Consider the following 12,558-nt stretch of genomic DNA (forward strand, 5'->3'; position numbering starts at 1 on the left):
GGGGAGCAGTTGGGGGTTCGGTGCCTTGCTCAAGGGCACCTCAGTCATGGTATTGAAGGTGGGAGAGAGTGCTGTACATTCACTCCCCCCACCTACAATCCCTGCCAGTACGAGACTCGAACCCACAACCTTTTGGGTTATGAGACCGACTCTCTAACCATTAGGCCACGACTTCCCATATAAAAATATAAAGGTTCTTTATTGGCATCAATGGTTTTATGAAGAACCTTGAACATCCATGGACCCTTTCAAATGCAGAAAAGGTTCTTTACAGTCAAAAAAGGTTCTTTAGATTTGTTCTCCAAAATGGTTCTTTTAGGAACTGTTCACTGAAAGGAACCAAAAATGGTTCTTCTATGGCATCACTGCAAAAACACCCTTTTGGAACCTTTATTTTTAAGAGTGCTGGTAGACTTGGTTAAGATAGTAAATTTGGAAGCTTATTTCTGCCTGGAAGAAAATTATATATAAAAAAAAAGTAATTGCAAGATGTAACCTCCCAATTACGAGAAAAAAATAAGCTACCATAAATTAGGGCTGGTAGATAATCTACAATAAACAAGCAAACAAACAAAGAAACATCGGTCCTCCCACATAAAAAGCCACCAACATATTTGCTTAAAATGGTTTTTGCTTGTAAATGGTGCTTGATCTGTGCATATTTCTCTCCTGATTCAGATGCCAGAATGCCTTGATGGATTTGTTTCTTACAAACATACAGCTTTTCCCTTCACAAGACATTAATTGATGAACTGGAGTCATATGGATTACTTGTTGATTATTGTGATGTTTTTATCAGCTGTTTGGACTCTCATTCTGACGGCACCCATTCACTGCAGAGGATCCATTGCTGGGTATGTGATGTAATGTTAAATTTATCCAAATCTGTTCTGATGAAGAAACAAACTCATCTTTTATGGCCTGCGGTCATAACATTTTTAGGTGAACTATTCCAAATGCTGTTGACTGAACTTTACTCGTACTGAACCCAGAATATTCCTTTAAAGGAATGTCCATGGTTCAAATACAAACTCAAATGACAGCTTTTGGACTAAAAATGATTTTCTCTCAGCAAAATTTGCAGTGACACACTTAACATGGAAGTAAACAGAGCAAATGCTTAGCATAAATGTGAAGCTTGATTTTTTGTTAAAGCACTTACATGAATTATTCAGTAAGAACCTGTTATTATTTGATCTGTGAAGTTCTCTAAATCGTCTTGGAGGTGGAGGACTACTTTTCTAGATGGATGAACTTCTGCCTTCATTTTTTATGAGTTTAAGTCAACTGAACATGCCTTTCTTTGGTATTCTTTTAAGTTAAAATATTGGCTATAACATTATATAAGCGGTTCTACCACAGCAGTTTCATGGTAATACATAAAAATGCAATGAAAGGTTTTTGTGAATACATTGACTAAATGGAGACAGAACGTTTGTACTGTAGCGTACATGGATATACAGTTTTAATCTGACAGAAAAAAACTGGGTAACACTTTATAATAACGTTCAGTTGTAAGGCATTTATAAGTGATTAGTTAATGATGAACTAACCATTTACAACACATACCTATGTGTTCATAAATGATTAATAAGTGATTTGTTAATATTTTTATTTATGTTTTGTAGATTGAGTTATAAATCATTTACAAGTGATTAGATGATGATTAGATGATGATTAACTAATTATTTACAAAACATGACTATACATTCACAAATGATTAAGTAATATGCTAACAATTTACCAATCTCTCATAAGTTATCTTAAAAAATAGCATATCATGAAATAATCAAACATATCCTTAGTAAATGGTTAATAAGTTACTAGTTAATATTAATATATTATTAATCACTTATAAATCATTGAAATGTCAACATTGTACTGTTATCTCACAGCGTTAAAAATACTCCATGTGTGTCAGAGAAGACATCTGTCTACACCCTCACCAATCAGCCCTAGCATTGCAGTTCACACAACAAAGTATTCAAAACCTGTTGTGTAAACGCATTAATAAATCATTTACAACTGATGAGTAGTTTACACTTTAGATTAGGGGATGCAGAAAGTGTTGTAAATGATTTATTAATACGTTTACACAACAGGTTTTGAATACTTTGTAGTGTGTACTGCAATGTAAGGGCTGACTGGTGAGGGTGTAGACAGATGTCTTCTCTGACACACATGGAGTATTTTTAACGCTGTGAGATAACAGTACAATGTTGACATTTCAAAGATTTATAAGTGATTAATAATATATTAAGTAGTAACTTAATGATTCATTGAATTTACTAAAAAAATTTAAGATAAGTGGTTGCAATCAATTTATTTTAGCTTCATTTAAATAAACAAATTTAGTTGACTAACTTTCAATTTTTTTATTTATTTATTTAAATGTAGCTAAAATGTATTGTTTGCAACCACTTACCTTAAAAAAATTTAGTATCATTGTTTTCAGTGTATTAAAGGGTTAGTTCGCCCAAAAAATGAAAATAAGGCTGTGTTTTACTCACCCACGAGGCATTCTAGGTGTATATGACTTTCTTCTTTCAGACGAATCCAGTCGGAGTTATATTAAAAATTGTCCTGGCTATTCCAAGCTCTATCATTGCAGTCAGCAGATGTTGCAGTGCTTCAGTCCAAACAGAAGTGAAATAAAAAGTGCCCATCCATAAAAAAAGTGTCTCACATGGCTCCGGGGGGTGAACAAAGGCCTCCTGTAAATAACCATATTTAAAACATAATAATCAATTTAATCTAGCTTGCGCTCACTGTTGTAAACGGTAGCAGTTCCGGGTTGATGACGTATGAGGTCAGTGTTGCACTTGTTTTTATGGATGGGCTCTTTTTATTTCACTTCTTTTGGAAAAAAATAAGCTACCATAAATTAGGGCTGGTAGATAATCTACAATAAACAAGCAAACAAACAAAGAAACATCGGTCCTCCCACATAAAAAGCCACCAACATATTTGCTTAAAATGGTTTTTGCTTGTAAATGGTGCTTGATCTGTGCATATTTCTCTCCTGATTCAGATGCCAGAATGCCTTGATGGATTTGTTTCTTACAAACATACAGCTTTTCCCTTCACAAGACATTAATTGATGAACTGGAGTCATATGGATTACTTGTTGATTATTGTGATGTTTTTATCAGCTGTTTGGACTCTCATTCTGACGGCACCCATTCACTGCAGAGGATCCATTGCTGGGTATGTGATGTAATGTTAAATTTATCCAAATCTGTTCTGATGAAGAAACAAACTCATCTTTTATGGCCTGCGGTCATAACATTTTTAGGTGAACTATTCCAAATGCTGTTGACTGAACTTTACTCGTACTGAACCCAGAATATTCCTTTAAAGGAATGTCCATGGTTCAAATACAAACTCAAATGACAGATTTTCTCTCAGCAAAATTTGCAGTGACACACTTAACATGGAAGTAAACAGAGCAAATGCTTAGCATAAATGTGAAGCTTGATTTTTTGTTAAAGCACTTACATGAATTATTCAGTAAGAACCTGTTATTATTTGATCTGTGAAGTTCTCTAAATCGTCTTGGAGGTGGAGGACTACTTTTCTAGATGGATGAACTTCTGCCTTCATTTTTTATGAGTTTAAGTCAACTGAACATGCCTTTCTTTGGTATTCTTTTAAGTTGAAATATTGGCTATAACATTATATAAGCGGTTCTACCACAGCAGTTTCATGGTAATACATAAAAATGTAATGAAAGGTTTTTGTGAATACATTGACTAAGACAGATGTCTTCTCTGACACACATGGAGTATTTTTAACGCTGTGAGATAACAGTACAATGTTGACATTTCAAAGATTTATAAGTGATTAATAATATATTAAGTAGTAACTTAATGATTCATTTAATTTACTAAAAAAATTTTAAGATAAGTGGTTGCAATCAATTTATTTTAGCTTCATTTAAAAAAACAAATTTAGTTGACTAACTTTCAATTTTTTTATTTATTTATTTAAATGTAGCTAAAATGTATTGTTTGCAACCACTTACCTTAAAAAAATTTAGTATCATTGTTTTCAGTGTATTAAAGGGTTAGTTTGCCCAAAAAATGAAAATCAAGCTGGTGTGACCCGGGTTTGTTCCAGCAGAGATGCGATTCATAGAGCCGATCGTGGAAATCGAACTATGCATTCATCTATAATATGGAAAGACTCTTGATATCAGTTCATCATCCATCAACATGCTTCCTGTCTGTGCTGTTAGCTGTGTCATCCTCTCTCTGTCTATCTGGAAATGGAGCACAACCACACCCCTCCTTTCTCTTTCCTCTTTAACACTGGCTTCCAGGGATCTCACACACACACACACACACACACACTTAGCTCAGTTTTCACCAACAGTTTTCTGTCTCTCTCGCTCAGGCTCATGAATCGCGTTCTGTCTCCAGGCGTCTGCTGAACGCCGCATACTCATCGTCTCCTGAAACACAAACCCTTGGCCAAGATCACATGACCTCTGTAACTCCACCGCCTCTACAACACTCTTTTCCTCTCTTCAGAACACAAACCTTGGCTCGCTTTCTATTTTAGTCGCTGATGATTGATTTGAATGATTCAGAGGAGATTCAACGACGTAAATCAATCCTACAGAACCACAAAACACACACTTACACACTTCATAGGCTTCTGCATAGGTTAACATTACACCGTCCCACAATGCAATGGGCCTGTTTTACCATTATAATATATGGTACGCACTATGTAGACCATTTACTGACAAAAGTTTAATTTGTTTAATTTTTGTCAACGATAATGAAGGTGAGGCGAAAATTGCAAATTGAATGATTTTAATTGAAACATTATGGAGCACTAACAATTGTTTTCAAGAAACATCTAGAAAGACATGATCATTTCAAATAATAATAAAATAATAAAAAATTAATCCAGTCTATTAATTATATAGTAGCCTAATTAATATATAAAATGTCTGAATACTTGGCTTAATTTTCTCAGTGACTAAAATGATGAATATGATGAATTTTTGACTAAATATTGAATACACTTGATTAAATTATATTTATTAAAAAGCAAAAACTATGACTACAACAAAAACTGTATAAAAGTTAACCCTTAAAAGTGAACAGTTAATACTTTTCTTCAGCAATGATGCAATAAACTACAAAATTTACAGTACAATGTCGTATATTTGTACTACTGTATAATATGTATACTACAAATCAATGCTATTGGACTTTCTATTCATAAAAGGATTCTCAAAAATGTAATAATGAGGAAATATTAATAATAAAAAAAAATTCTTAAGCAGCAAATCAGCATATTAGAATGATTTCTGAAGGATCATGTGACACTGAAGACTGGAGTAATGATGCTGAAAATTCAGCTTTGCATCACAGGAATAAATTATATTTTAAAATGTATTTAAATAGAAAACAGTTATTTTGAATGGTAAAAATATTTACTCTTTTTACTGCATTTTTGATCAAATAAAATGCAACCTTTGTGAGCATAAAAGACTTCTTTCAAAAACATGAAATAAATCTCAGTGACCCTAAGTTTTTGAACAGTATGCTAGAATGTGTCAGCAACATTTTAAAGGCGGGGCTTAGTGAAAGTGACTACAAACAAATTGAATACGGCCCCTTTAAGACAGCTCTGACACACCTCCTCATCTGATGTTCTCTTGGAAACATGAATTATCTGAACTGATGCTCTTGCGCGGATCTAGGCTAACTGCTGGTGCTATTGGCATATTTACCTCACGCAATAAATCCAGAAGGACTGCTGATGGATAAACAAATCCAATTAAAGGAAGCGTTAGCCTGGGAATGCTTACCTCAGCCTCTTTAACACACACACGCACCTTAATCGGAGCTTTAAGCAGCATCACCATTGAGCATCACTGCACGACTTCACTGTCCTGAAGAAATTGTAACCACTCTGAACTCAGATCACTAATGCCAATCACCTCAAAGATACACACACAAACACACGTAGACATACCCATTACATTGTACACTCAAACACGTACATGTACACACACAAACCTGATGGGAGTTGCCATCTCATTCAGCAAGCAAAACCAACGGCTGGGCTTCCATCGATCTACTGGCCTGAGAAGAATACTGATCACACACACACACACACAGCAATCTGGTTTCCAACACAAGGACACACACACACACTTGAAAATACATTAACAGGCTATGGCTGTTTGAGAAGTACTCACACTCTCTGCCTCCGATCTGCATGTTAACAGAAGCCCCGCCCACAGCCATAATACAAGCACCGCCCACCTTTACAATTCAAAACTTTCTGCAGTGAGAAAATAAGCACTACCATATTACAATACAAGCTCCGCCAACATTCAAAATTCATGCGCACAATTCGGAATGTGACAACAGTGGCAGTTTATGCAAAAGATATCGCATAAACAGACACAATTATAACCATGAACCTGCAGAACCAATGGCACATCCAAATACTTCTATAATAATTTTGGGAAAACATTTTAGTCAAACTGAATTAGGCTACATATACATCTAGAAATTAAAAGTCTGCATTTAACCATGAAATTTATAATATGATTTTTCTTCCCATGTAAAAATAACAATAAAGGCTCAAAACAGGTCACTAATTTTGATTTTAGAATCAAAATTTTGATCAATAGATTTTGATTTGTTATAATAATTATAATAATAATATGGTATTTAGATTAAATAATTTTAATAAGAATCTAAAATTATATATATATATATATATATTAATTAAAATAAATATGATATATTTTTTATATTTTAAATATATTTTCAATGTTGATATTTTTAAAATAATAATAAATTAATATTCTCATTATTGTATTCTATTTTTATTATTATTTTGACAATTTATTAATTAAAATAAATTTTCAATTTTAATAAATGTATATCTTTCAAAATCTAAATTCTGAAACCAAATTTAGATTATTTCGATTACTGTTTGGATTATTTATTTATTAAAATAAATTATAATATATATTTTTAAATAAAAATTTTGAAATCAGAATTACAATGTAATTTGTATGTTTTTACGAAGTGCTGTTAATAAAATAATTTTCACTTTCATCATGTCATCTGAGGCAGGTTTTTTATTGCCTATGGTATCTAAAGCTAAAATTCTGGTATTGACTCAATTGCCCAGTGACAATACAGGCACCGCCCACAGACAGACAAAAAAAACACAAACACAACACGAGCGCCACCCACAACCCAGGCCCTGCCGCACGACTACCTGACATTTCCAACTTGTTCCCATAGAGTCTTCCATTGTGATTAACATTTACTCAGCAGGCCTAGAGCATCTTCTCCCTGCAACACTAATGAGCTCTGCTGGCTCGTTACTGCCAATTCATTTCCAGAACATCCTCCGAGTCATCATAAAAACATGAATCCAGCGTTCATGCATCATACATAAATGCAGTTTCATGTCGCTTTATGGTAACGTCTTGAACGGCACGTAATGTCTTTTTAAAGCATAATATGATGCTGCGGCATTAAACATCTGCTGGAGAATATCACTAATATAATAACTAAGAGAGGAGTATTCCTTTGACAAACGCAGAGGCAGAAATCCTGATTTTGGAATTAATTTCATTTGGATGCACCTTGCCTGACTATTCGCTAAACAGACAGCGACTTAAATTTCAGAAACTAATGCAAAACTAATGGATAAAATAATAGTTATTCAGCAGGGCTTTTCTTAGGCAAAAAGCATTTCATTTAAAGATTAGCGGTAAGCTGCTCTATTTCTCTCTCTCGCTCTGACAGTGAGACTGTAAGTGATTTGACTTTAAAGAGCTAGGGGTAAGTGAGCATGTGTGTGCGACACAGGAAGTCATTAGCAATAAGACACACTTGGACAAACTCCTCCCCTTCGCAGGCCCCTCCCTCTCATCTGCATAACCGCAGACCATTACACTGCTATTTAAAATCTTGTGCTACACAACAAGCCAGTGAATCCACCTACAGACAACTGATCCCTGACGTTTGGAAAGCTTTAGCATAATTTCCGTACTGAAAAGTTGTGTAAAAACATATTTGGATTTTTTATATTCTACGTACACTTAATTAAAAGAGTCAGTTCACCCCAAAATGACAATTTTGTCATCATTTACTCTAAACCTGCATGCTTTTCTTTCTTCTGCGCAACACCAAAGGCAAAATTAACACACACAAAAGATTACAATGAATCTTTTCAGTTCATAAGAGAAGTAGAATTGATTCATTGAGTTATTTGAACAAATCTTTTGTTATTTGAAATTGTTTTACATTTATTTATTTAGCCAAAATGATTTAATATTTAACTATAAAAGTAGTACATATGACTTTATTACAATATTTTCAGCTTATGAGAAGTAGAGTCTGATTCATGAATGATTCATTCTTTTAATAGCATTTCCTTTGTTATTCAGGATTATTTTAATTTCTTTACAAGAAATTATTTTAGATTTATTCATCCAAAAATATTGTATTTTTGACTTTAGTACATACAACTTGTGCACTATATTACAATATTTTTCGTTTATGAGAAGTAGCACTGGGTCTGATTCATTCTTTAGAACAAATCTTTTATTTTTCATAATTATTTTATAATAATTTTTTCACAAACTGGACACAAAGTTGACTCACTGAATCACTGATCCAGGCTCACTGTAGGTGAAGATGGTTAATGAATAACTTACATTTTGGTTTGTTTTTTAAACAAATTGATCACAATTGCAGAACACAAATTGTGTTAAATTTATTTAAGCATTCTTTTTTCGAAGATTAAAGGCTTCAGTTCTTTTGTATTCTATGGAAGAAAGTCGCTCGGGTTTAAACGACATTGGGGTGAGTAAACAATGACAGATTTTATATTTACTGGCAAAGTATTACATGTAAATGACCCTTTACTCCCTACGGATTGGTGGTTGCAGTCAGATACGGGGTACCCTGGGAGTGAATAAAAAAAAAACACACACACGGTCACCTTGTTGGCTATACAATTGAAATCACCTCACACTGTGCTGCAAACGCGTTCATCAAGAAGCCCAGTCTCACAGCTTGAGTGTAAAGCCAGATATCATCGCTACTATCAAATAAGATTGATTCATCCAGGCCCTGTCGAAATGACATCAGTCGGACCTATTTGTACATCATATTATTTGCACACTGGCGTAATGAAAGTGATTTCTGTGGATACAAAGTGAATTCATTCTCCGCCGGTGCCTTTATTGCACCACGAGTGCCGTCGATCACGCGGATTACATTTGTAAAACCAGCGATCACAATGAAACGCACGTAATTTTTTTCCGCCATTGGAGACATTAAATGCACCGGGTCAAACGTTTGCACGACGGCAAGCACATTGTCATGTCAAGCCTGCTTTTTACAAATGCCCACATGGGCGTAACAAATGGCGAGCGTGCTCTTCTGAGCCCGGCGTTCCAAGTTTTATGTGTACGCAAGGTTTATTCACGAGGGCCCTGAATTCATAGCTCACACTGAGGAAGTGATATTTGGACCAGTATTTCTATGGGAAATCTTTTAGCTCCTGTGAGATTTATATGAAGAACTAATCCAACAGCAGCAGACATAACGGATAACCCACACACACACAACCCAATATAGCCCGAGCCAGCTGGGCTGAAATTGAATATTGTGTGTGGACAGAGATACCACAGCACCTGGCATCAAATCCTCAATTCTAAATCAGATCAATTCAGAAATCAACTTCACTGAATGGCACAGCACTTATTAAAGACAGCTGCTCATTCTAGAGCCTTTTGAATGATGATTCTACAGCTTCGTCCAACCATTCTAAAGGCTTTCTGCACGGCTCTTCACTAGACTACCAAACAAAGAAATGACCATGAGGACCAGCAATTTTTCCATTGATTTGATTTTCAAGGACATTTTTTGGACATTTCACGAGTTTACACTTACATATAATAAACAGAGTAAAGATTATGCGTATTTGGCGTGCTGTCCGAGGGGAGGGCTCCGAGCTCAGAATTTTGGCCTGCACCCAGACTACCCCCCTACAGGTTAGGACAGAAATAGTTGTAAGTGCGGAGAAGGGGTGGCAGAGGGATTCTAGAAAAACTGTCAAGGAACAGAGGTAAGTCAGCTTTGTATATATACACATCTCTTATCTTGTTAATTGGGTTGATTACTGATTGTGCTCCTCTTGTGTTAATTAGGAACGTGCTCCTCCCGAACTTTAATAAAACATCATTTCATGAGTAACTTTCCAAAAATGTTTTTCATCCTTCTATGTCAAACATTGTACTTACATTTGATCAATTCATGCACTCTTAAAAACAAGGGTTCCAAAAGGAGGTTTTCTGTAGTGAAGAATAATTTTTTGGTTCCCCAAAGAACATTTCAGTGAACAGTTCTTAAAACAGCCATTTTCTTTCTTACTCTCAAGAACATTTTAATGACCTAAAGAACGGTTTGTGTGATGGAAAGGTTCCAGGTGTTAAAGGAACTTAATTGAACCATCAATGGCGATATGAAGGACTTATATCAAACTATATCACAAATCAGGTTATAGGAAAAAAATAAATCATTACAAATGATCATTTTTTTGCCCTGAGCACCTCTCAATTTCTAACCATGTCTGATTTCTCCGTGTGGTGAAATATTTGTCGTTTCTTCAATAACCACAAGACAAAATCATTAAACCAGAAGAAAGCTTCACAGACAACACCGACTGACCCAAATGCCTATGAATTGTCTTGGATCTTGACAGTAAGAAGTCTGCCAAAGGTTTAACAGTACAATGAGATAATAAGACAATATATTATGTAAAATTATAGATAGATAGATAGATAGATATAGATGAAACACATATTTGATATATTTATTGATTACTTTCATTTTGAAACACATTTTACCGTCCACAAACACTGTTGAAAGTGCTTATATCCGTGTCTGATAAACCCTTCATACGATCACAGCCATAGGAACATAGGCTACATATAAACTCTCTTCATATGATCACAGACACCATCATCATCTTCATCTTCATCAACATCACCTCTCGGCTGATCAACGAGCTCAAGGAGTCGCAGAGATATTCTGCAATCCTCCGTCTGTCCTATTAAAATCACAGCAGTGCTTGGGTTCTTCTCCCGTCTGCAGTCTGGACTCACCCAGCGCGAATGAGAGCACCTCACGCACTCACGCACGCACTCACGCACACACACACACACACACATAAACACGCGCGCGCGTCTCCAAGTCGCGTTAAGTCCTTATACAGTCTAAGGTTCAGTAAGTCTCAGAATTGTCTGAACAAATAAACTGCGCCGAAACGGGCGTATAAGAGAGATTTTCACGCAAATACTGAGAGAAATCGTCTATGTCTCTTCCTCACAACAGCTTACCGCGAGAACCAGATTTCCCGCCAAAATATCAGTAAGTACTGCTCTAGAATCAATCGATATTGAATGTATTAGTTACCTTTCTGACGGTTATTTTAAAGACTAGCAAGTTACCTCAGTTTAATTTTAGTGCAGGGTATTACATGTTCCCAAGGGAACTACATGTGTGATCAAACTGAGATAGCTACATTAAATGTTTATTCTTACAGAAAGCACCATGGTGATAATAGCGTAGTACACTTTGAAATAGGCTATCATACTCCAAACCTGTAAATATACATTTATCCAAAGCAACTCGAGAATAATACAAGTATAAGCAATTGAATAAATGTGGTAATCGAACAGTGGGCTAGCCTACCATTAAACAATGCAATATTCACAGCCGCCATATTTATGACCAAAAAAGCAATAGCGGTGAATTCAAAAACTCATGAGAAGCAATATCAAGAAAAATACTGACCACTTGTTTTGATCCACACAAAATTCAGGAATAATTTATAGGCCTACAGATATGTAGTCAGCACAGACATTGCCAAATCTGACACATTCCAATGTTTACATATACTTGATCCATAATTTATCTCTTCACGGCATGAGGGAAAATTTACTGAATAATAAAAATGTGGTCATCATTTCAAGGCTACATGATCAAAATAATGATAGTGACATTAGAAGATAAACTCTTCTAAACAAATGAGTGACTTCATATTTCCACATGATCAATATCAAAATACTACTGTATTACCTTCTAACATCCTCAAGGTACAACCTACAGCATTTTATCCCAAGGAAAACATCCAGAAGAATGATTTTCTTGCTGTTGTTGACTGCAGTACTGCACATGAGGTCCTGGGGGCGCTGTTGCTCTCACTCAGTTTGCTGTTGCCTAAAAAAATCACTTTCCGGGCACCTTAAGCATCTGCCTGAAGAAGCTGTTTGAACACAATAGCTGTGAGCAGCATAAACAAACGGCCTCCCATGACATAACAGCTGTCTGTTTAAATTCATAGGGGTCAGTGCACATCACACGCATCCATAACTGCATTCAGTAAATGGGCGGCCCAGGATTTTCAGCTCCTTTCCGTGTGATAAATCAGATTAAAGCTGCATTCAGGAGATTTTCCAGACAGATGTACGCCTGGGTCGATGGTCTTATTCCG

At 35.4% G+C, this 12,558-nt stretch overlaps 1 protein-coding gene across 10 annotated transcripts in view; it reads right to left on the reverse strand.

The window, feature by feature from the left end:
- Positions 1-12,558, reverse strand: part of LOC107560004 (leucine-rich repeat and immunoglobulin-like domain-containing nogo receptor-interacting protein 1) — a 107,776-nt gene that overhangs the window by 12,058 nt on the left and 83,160 nt on the right. The window contains exon 1 of one of the 10 annotated variants that reach the window (XM_016244059.1): positions 11,053-11,187. The exons of 8 other annotated variants lie outside the window; for them this stretch is intronic. The gene's annotated coding sequence lies outside the window, so the exon portion shown is untranslated. Of the gene's footprint in view, positions 1-6,038; positions 6,371-11,052; positions 11,188-12,558 lie in introns of those variants that run through there. One more of the 10 variants, XM_016244060.1, reaches the window with a different exon arrangement.

The sequence above is a fragment of the Sinocyclocheilus grahami genome, unplaced genomic scaffold (assembly GCF_001515645.1).
Source record: "Sinocyclocheilus grahami isolate Dianchi unplaced genomic scaffold, SAMN03320097.WGS_v1.1 scaffold707.1, whole genome shotgun sequence".
Taxonomy (NCBI): domain Eukaryota; kingdom Metazoa; phylum Chordata; class Actinopteri; order Cypriniformes; family Cyprinidae; genus Sinocyclocheilus; species Sinocyclocheilus grahami.